The sequence below is a fragment of the Cryptomeria japonica genome, chromosome 11, assembly GCF_030272615.1.
Source record: "Cryptomeria japonica chromosome 11, Sugi_1.0, whole genome shotgun sequence".
NCBI lineage: Eukaryota > Viridiplantae > Streptophyta > Pinopsida > Cupressales > Cupressaceae > Cryptomeria > Cryptomeria japonica.
The window spans coordinates 65,948,821-65,955,898 of record NC_081415.1 but is presented as its reverse complement, the minus strand read 5'-3'; positions in this window follow the sequence as shown (position 1 = coordinate 65,955,898).

Genomic DNA, 7,078 nt, shown 5'->3' with positions numbered 1-7,078 from the left:
AAAATATATATAGAAAAATATTTTTACATATTTTTTATTGGTTTTGTTTTTTGGAAACTTCAAGCTGCCTTCCTGATTTTGTCAGAGTCGGCCAAGTGTAAGTGTCAGGACATGCCAGTCTCAGCTGTTGAGATCGTAAACTTGCCAAGCTTGACTCGGACTTAGTTCCATGACCATGAGTGTTCGATAACTTGCCAAGTCTTAACATACCATCTTGTTTTCTATCTTGTGCAGAAGAAACAGGTGGAGAGAATTTATTCATTTTTTTCTTTTACATTTTCTTATTTTTCACAATGAAAAAGAAGCTCTGTTGAATTAAAGTACATTGGCTGATTTCTAAATTATATTCAATGTTGTTAGATCATCCTTTGAGATCTCCACTACGACATTCCTAATTTGTAGTATTGTAAGTTAGCGATAGCTGTGTGAGGCACGATTGGGTATCCAATATCAGTAGCAAGTTTTATTGTAGCTTCATGGAAAGAAACCATGACATTCTATTCTCTATATTCAATGTCAGTTTTATTTTATAATGTGCATATTTATCTTCAATACTAATTCTAGAGTGGAATTGAAGTAAATGTATAAGTTGCTGTCTTAGAAGAATCAGCATATCTCATCACTACATGAGTGTAATGCAAGTTTTATATAATGACCTTTGGATAACAATGATGTGAGCCTAAATTGTATGCTACTATGGATATTATTTTCTAATATTTGTAATTCTGTCACATGCATTTACTCTATCTTAAAGTCGTTTAAAAGTCAGCAGAATTCAAACTTCAGATGTTCTAAAAAAAAAGTAAGATTTTCTACTTAGTTTAATTTTTTAAATGAGAATATTGAGGAGGCAACTCTTAGTGGAATACTTGAATAATTTGGGAGTAATAATTTCTCAAGCTCAATTTATATCAATGGAGTCCAAATTCTTCCAGTTTTAAAAAGTGTGGGAGACAACTACAAAGCTCACATTGAGGAAGGTCATAAGTCGAGAGATTAAAAACACAATACGCTATTAATTTTTTTGTTTCTCTTTTGAAGTCAATTGATGCTCCAGAGATGATTCAAAACACTGACTATTTAAAGGAATTTTTTGAAGTGCCCGAGGTGAGGAAACGAATGTGATGTAACTAGTCACTAAAAATTGTACCAAACTACATTGTTGGAGATAGAATACTAATGGACATTCAACCCTGCTAATTTTGAGTTCCTTGCTCAACTTGGACATTAAGTTCATGCTGGAGGATATTGGCAAAATGGGATGGACCAATATTTGAACTCCTTACATGATCCATGGCGTTAATACCATGCTAGAGGATGTTGCCAAAAAGAAGCAGCCCATACCATTCGTGGAGGATGGGCATGGTATTTTCAACTGTATATAATAATATATATGACTTTGCTTGGTCCATCTCTTCAATGAAAAAGTAAACAAAAAATGTGGAGATAGTCCAACCTGGCAAAACTTGTTTTGCAACCTCCATCACATTGTAACCTTTACTACAATTATATGTTTCTTTGAAGAATATGCCTCTTAGCGAGGAGTGGAAATGCCCACTGAAGATAAATGACAAAATTGTTGATAAACAAAGTTGCATGGACATGTATGGATACAATATTGGATACGAATACGACCATTTTTTAAGACCCCCAATATGGATATGGCTGGAAATGACATTCACAAAAACAGATACACATATATTTAACACAATTTTCTAAAAATTAGAGGAGTTTTTCATTACTTCAAAAGCAATATAGACACACAATTGCTACATAAATAATTATAAGTTGATTTAACAATTAACAATATGCAAAAATAGTAGAGTTACATTGGAAGATAACCAAAAAAATGGGTCACTGAAATAGAAAAAAAATCATTTGTATTTCTCATTTGGTGTAGGTTATGTTGATATCATTTTTTTTTAAAATGCATGAATGAATTTTTCTTAAATTAAATTTAGGAAGATTTATGTCAAATTTGAAAAAAATCAAATCACACAGTGTCCAGCATGGTTGGAAATCAAGGTTTTTTGGGCACACGTGAGTTCCGTATCCAATGTGTATCTATGCTGTAATGGATATGTATCTATTTCAGATACGGGGATACACATGCCCAAGGAGGGACAAAAGTATCTAGCTAATTTGTTGATAAACAAGGTAAAACACCTGTAATACAATTTCTTACAAGTGTATGCAAATCTGAAATATAATTGTTCATCCAAGGATTACTATATGATGATTATGTGATTGCATATTATCGACAATAAGAATAAAATCAGCAAACCATATGAACATAGGATTTACATGGAGAAATAGGAGGAGGACAAGTATGTATTACCTTCAACAAGAAGATACATATAACAAACTAATACTCTCTTCACTCTGGCAACACTCCGACATCACACGTGTACCTATCAAAGACACTCATGACACTACTATCTTATACCTCCAATTTATAGAGAAATGGGAGAGCAATAGCCCAAATGGTTTCCCAAAACAATCTACCATCAAACCATGGTAAAATGCAAAAACTCCCACATCCAAAATGAAGAGGTTCTTCTAATAATAGTAAATGTAACTCTCAACAAGCCATGAATAGCAAAAATAACCTCCATACCAATAACATAAAACATGTTTTAACTTGTAACTCTATAATGGCTCATATCCAAAGGTAGGCATCCGAAATCATTAGCCAACTCATATGGGGCTATCCAACAACATGCAAGAAGCTCCACTTCTCAATTCTCACATCCAAGTTGAGATATTTGCTAAAAATAGCTTCATAACCACCACTGTCAACTCAACCTCCTTCATAAATACATATAACTAATGCCAAGATTCATGAAAAATATTAATTATAAATTATTTCCCAATTACACCCTAGTTGTCCAAAGGCAATTTCCAAGGGTGTTGGAGATACATAAAATATACATAAGATTGCAAAGGTAAATGGTACTTTAATCCTAACATGAAGTGATGTTGTAGAGTGGATATTTGATGAGACCCAATTTTGGATTAGATAAAGAATATTGGAGATTCAAATCTTTTTAAGTATATTGTTTTAAGTGTATTTTTAATTTATTCTTCTTCATTTAAGATCAAAGCATGAAGTTATTTTTTTAAATATTAAAAAAATTGCATGCCACTTAGCCATTGATTTCTTTCCTTCATGCATATGATAGAGAAAGGCTTTCAATGTGTTAAACATACAAGGGCATGGAATAATCCAATAAACCTATACAACTTTTCCATCTCAAAGTAGAGACCAAATATAAGGGCATGTGGGACATTATTAATAAGCAATGGATAAAACTATAGTTCAAAAACTCAGTCAATTACTTGCTGATTCACAAAACAAACCAGCCTAGTGAATCACTCCCCAAGAAATTTGCTAACAAGTTTCAAGCAATTTTTGGGAGAGTGATCTCAAACTCAAACAATCTAAGACAAATACAATTCAACTAGCAGCACCTAATGATAGCAGAAACTTGCCGAAAATAGAAACTTGATGAAAAAGAATGGAATAAAGACCAAACTGTTGGGGGTTCACCCCTCTATCATTCCCAATTGCTTCTTGATGAAAATTAATAATTTTTGAATAATAAAAACAATTGATATCAGACTGTTACTTCTGAAAAACACAAGAAAGTGTAGGAAATCACCAATTTATTTGAAAATGAGTCAAGTAAGGGAATTTATGATGTAAAAAGGTTTATTTGATGTATTTGGACCTATTTGAATCATTATTGGGTCATGGAAGTCATAGATAGGGTCTATGTTCAATTTGGAGCAAAAATTGTCAAAGTTGACAACAATGGTTAAGCAACATTTGAGTTTGTAAGGGGTAATTTGGCAAAAAATTCCCCGATCTCCAATTTTGACAAATTGACAAGAGATTTTAGGGTTCTTGAGCTTCTTGAGAACAATGGTGATGTCTATTTTGCCCCAAATTGACCATATTTTTCTAGCTACACAAAACTTGCCTCGAAAAATGTGCCTTTAGCCAATTTGACACCAAATTTCAACTGCTCAGATTTTGGCGGAACAAAAATTATTCTTAAGGCTTTTTGACGTTGCAGATGCGATGGTGATGCCCATTTTGCTCCAAAATTGATAAAAAAAAATTGTCCACCTCCAAATCCACAAAAAACAAATATGACTTTGCATTGGTCCTGAGCAAAGAAACCCTCAAAACTTGAGAAGGGGATTTCCGAATCCACGCTTTGATACCATGTTGAAGTTTCAAAGCTCTTATACCATGTTGAATTTTGCAACAGAAGCCTGCAAGATCAAATGGCAAACAAGAGTTGCACAAATGAATGCTATATTACTCAAAAGCAAAGAATACAAAATTATAGGATGAGTTACAATTGTACAATGAGGTGCTTATAGAGAAAGAACAAAGCTAAATTTAGGAGAAGTAAAGTGCAAGCATGAGGAGTTAAATAAAGCTGAACTCTAGCTAAACTAGATGCATAAAAGTTAAACTAGGTGCATAACTAAAATAAGCACTCCTAAGTGAACTTAAGCAAAAAAGCATAACTAGTTATAAACCAAAAACTAATAGCTAAATATGATCTAACATGAATAAAACCCTAAGAATCAAAATACAAAATACCTCTTCCCAATAATTGTATCAAAACCCTAAGGGTGTGATGCACAATTTTTCTATCTACTCAAGCTCCCTATTTTCCTATCTATCATCAACCTCTTTCAAGAACAAATTTCAAGCTATTAAAATCCTTGCAAACTAGCTAGGGTTCGAGGGTTCCAAGGTGCAAGAAACTCTTGCAAACTCACAACCAAGAAATAGGGTGATGTGAAATCTTCATTAAATTCAAAAATCCTTCAACTATTATGCTGCCAAGGGCACCCATTTCTATCGCAAGTTAAGTCTCCTTTAAGAATGCCTAAAATCACACTAAAATGCCTACAAATGAGTCCATCAATACCAAGGACTTGTGGGGGACCACTCCTAATTGTCCTACAACCATCCTCCATGTTTATGGTGATTGGAGCTTGAAAGCGAAGGGCATGAATAGGTATCTAGAAAAATTCATATGAGAAACCCTTGAAAACCACACACCATAACTTCTAGTAATGGAATGTCCTTGAAATGGCATGGAGAAGGTGAAACAGTGAGGTGTGCCTTAGGGTTTCAAGGATGTGGAGGTTCTTAGTGAAGGTTTGGGCCTAATAGGGACCTAAGGACATGAGTGGGGATAAGGGAGATGAAAGGCACGGGAGTTGAGAGAAAGGAGAGAAATGGAAATGAGATCAAGGTGGGGCAAGCCAAATATCGAGTTCTAAAAGGGGCCGAGTTAATAGTGGGGAAATTAGGGACTAGGGACTAAAAAGGATAAAGGACAAGGAATGAAGGGGGGTCAAGACTCCAATGAGTCTTGAGGTTTGGGAGGGGCGAAGGTTGAGGAGTACACTTGTCATTTTATGACACCCTTGGTCCATTAGTGAGAACCGATCAGAGATACGATCCATGGATCAGTGCTGCCCCAGTTGATCAAGGAGAAAAGTAATAGAATTATTATGAAGTGTGAAGTGTTATCTTGTCTGGAGGAAGTTCCTTAGTCCTCAAACCTGGAACTCTGGAACCCCAAAGTTCCCAGGTTGCTAAGCCTCCTTCTCTCTTCCCCAGAACTCTGAAACCCTGAGGTTCCAAAGTTCCTTTCCTTTCCTCCTTCTCTTCAGTTCCTTAGAACTCCAGAACCCCGAGGTTCCAAGGTTCCTTTCCCTTGCCTTCTTTTGAACTCTGGAACATCGAGGTTCCGAAGTTCTTTTCATAAATCTCCTTTCTCCTTCCCGGAACTCCGGAAGCTCGTGGCTCCGAAGTTCCCTCCTTGCCTTTTTCCAGTTCCCTAGAACTCTGGAACCCTGAGGTTTCGAGGTTCCTTTCCCTTGCCTTCTTCTGAACTCTGGAACCCCGAGGTTCTGAAGTTCTTTTCCTAAGTCTCCTTTCTCCTTCCCGAAACTCTTGAACCTCGAGGTTCCGAAGTTCTTTTCCTAAGTCTCCTTTCTCCTTCCCGAAACTCTGGAACCCCGTGGCTCCGAAGTTCCCTCCTTGCCTTTTTCTAGTTCCCCGGAACTCCAGAACCCTGAGGTTCCGAAGTTCCTTCCCTTTGCCTTCTCTTCTTTTCTTTCTTCGAAACTCTAGAACCCCAAGGTTCCGAAGTTCCTTGATGTCGCTTCTTCCTCTTCCTGGAACTCTGGAACTCCGAAACCCTGAGGTTCCGAAGTTCTTTTCTTAGTCCTCCCCACTTCGGGTACCCGAGTTTCCAAAGTCTTCTGACTTCCTTCCGGCTCGCAACACTCCCGGATGGTGTGATCAACACTCAAAGCTTTAAATGCTCTGACAACTCTTGTGACTTGTGCACCTTCTTTTGTGGAGCTACAAGTGTGCATTTAATGATTTTTGCAGGATTTCCATCAAGAGAGGTACAAGGCCAGGGCCATGCTTATTGTGGTTACTTATGTCATGCCTGCATGCTCTGAGTTTGAAATGTTAGTTAATACACCTTCTTGAAGTGCCTTTCTTCTTAAGATTGCATTTTTAGGGTATGGCCAGGTTGCTTGCATGTACAAAATGTCAGGTGCATGCACTTCCCTGCATTCCCTGACTGACATTTCCCTACACACACAAGGGTTATGATCTCTCTTATGCAACCAGTTTTCTATATAAAGGTTGTTATGCTTCATTGTAAAGGGTTCTCTCCCTGCTGGCTTGAGCTATTCTATGCTCTTTCACTTCTCTTAAAGATTTGTATATTTTTTGCCTTTCTGCAACTGTAAGTTTGGCCATTGGCCTTTGAATGAATTATAATCATCATTCTGTCTTTCTTCAACTTATGAATGTTGTGTATGTGTTCTTACCTTCATTATAAGTGTATGTTTGTGGCTTTCTTTCACATATATGTTGTGTTAACCTATTTCTGGGTGTGACTTGTGGGAAACCTTCTCCCCTCTTGACATTCAACGAATTATAACCTCCATACATGCATTGGGGTCATTCGTACGACTGAAGTTTGTGCATCTCCTGGGTATTTCAGTTGATTCTTTGTGTCAT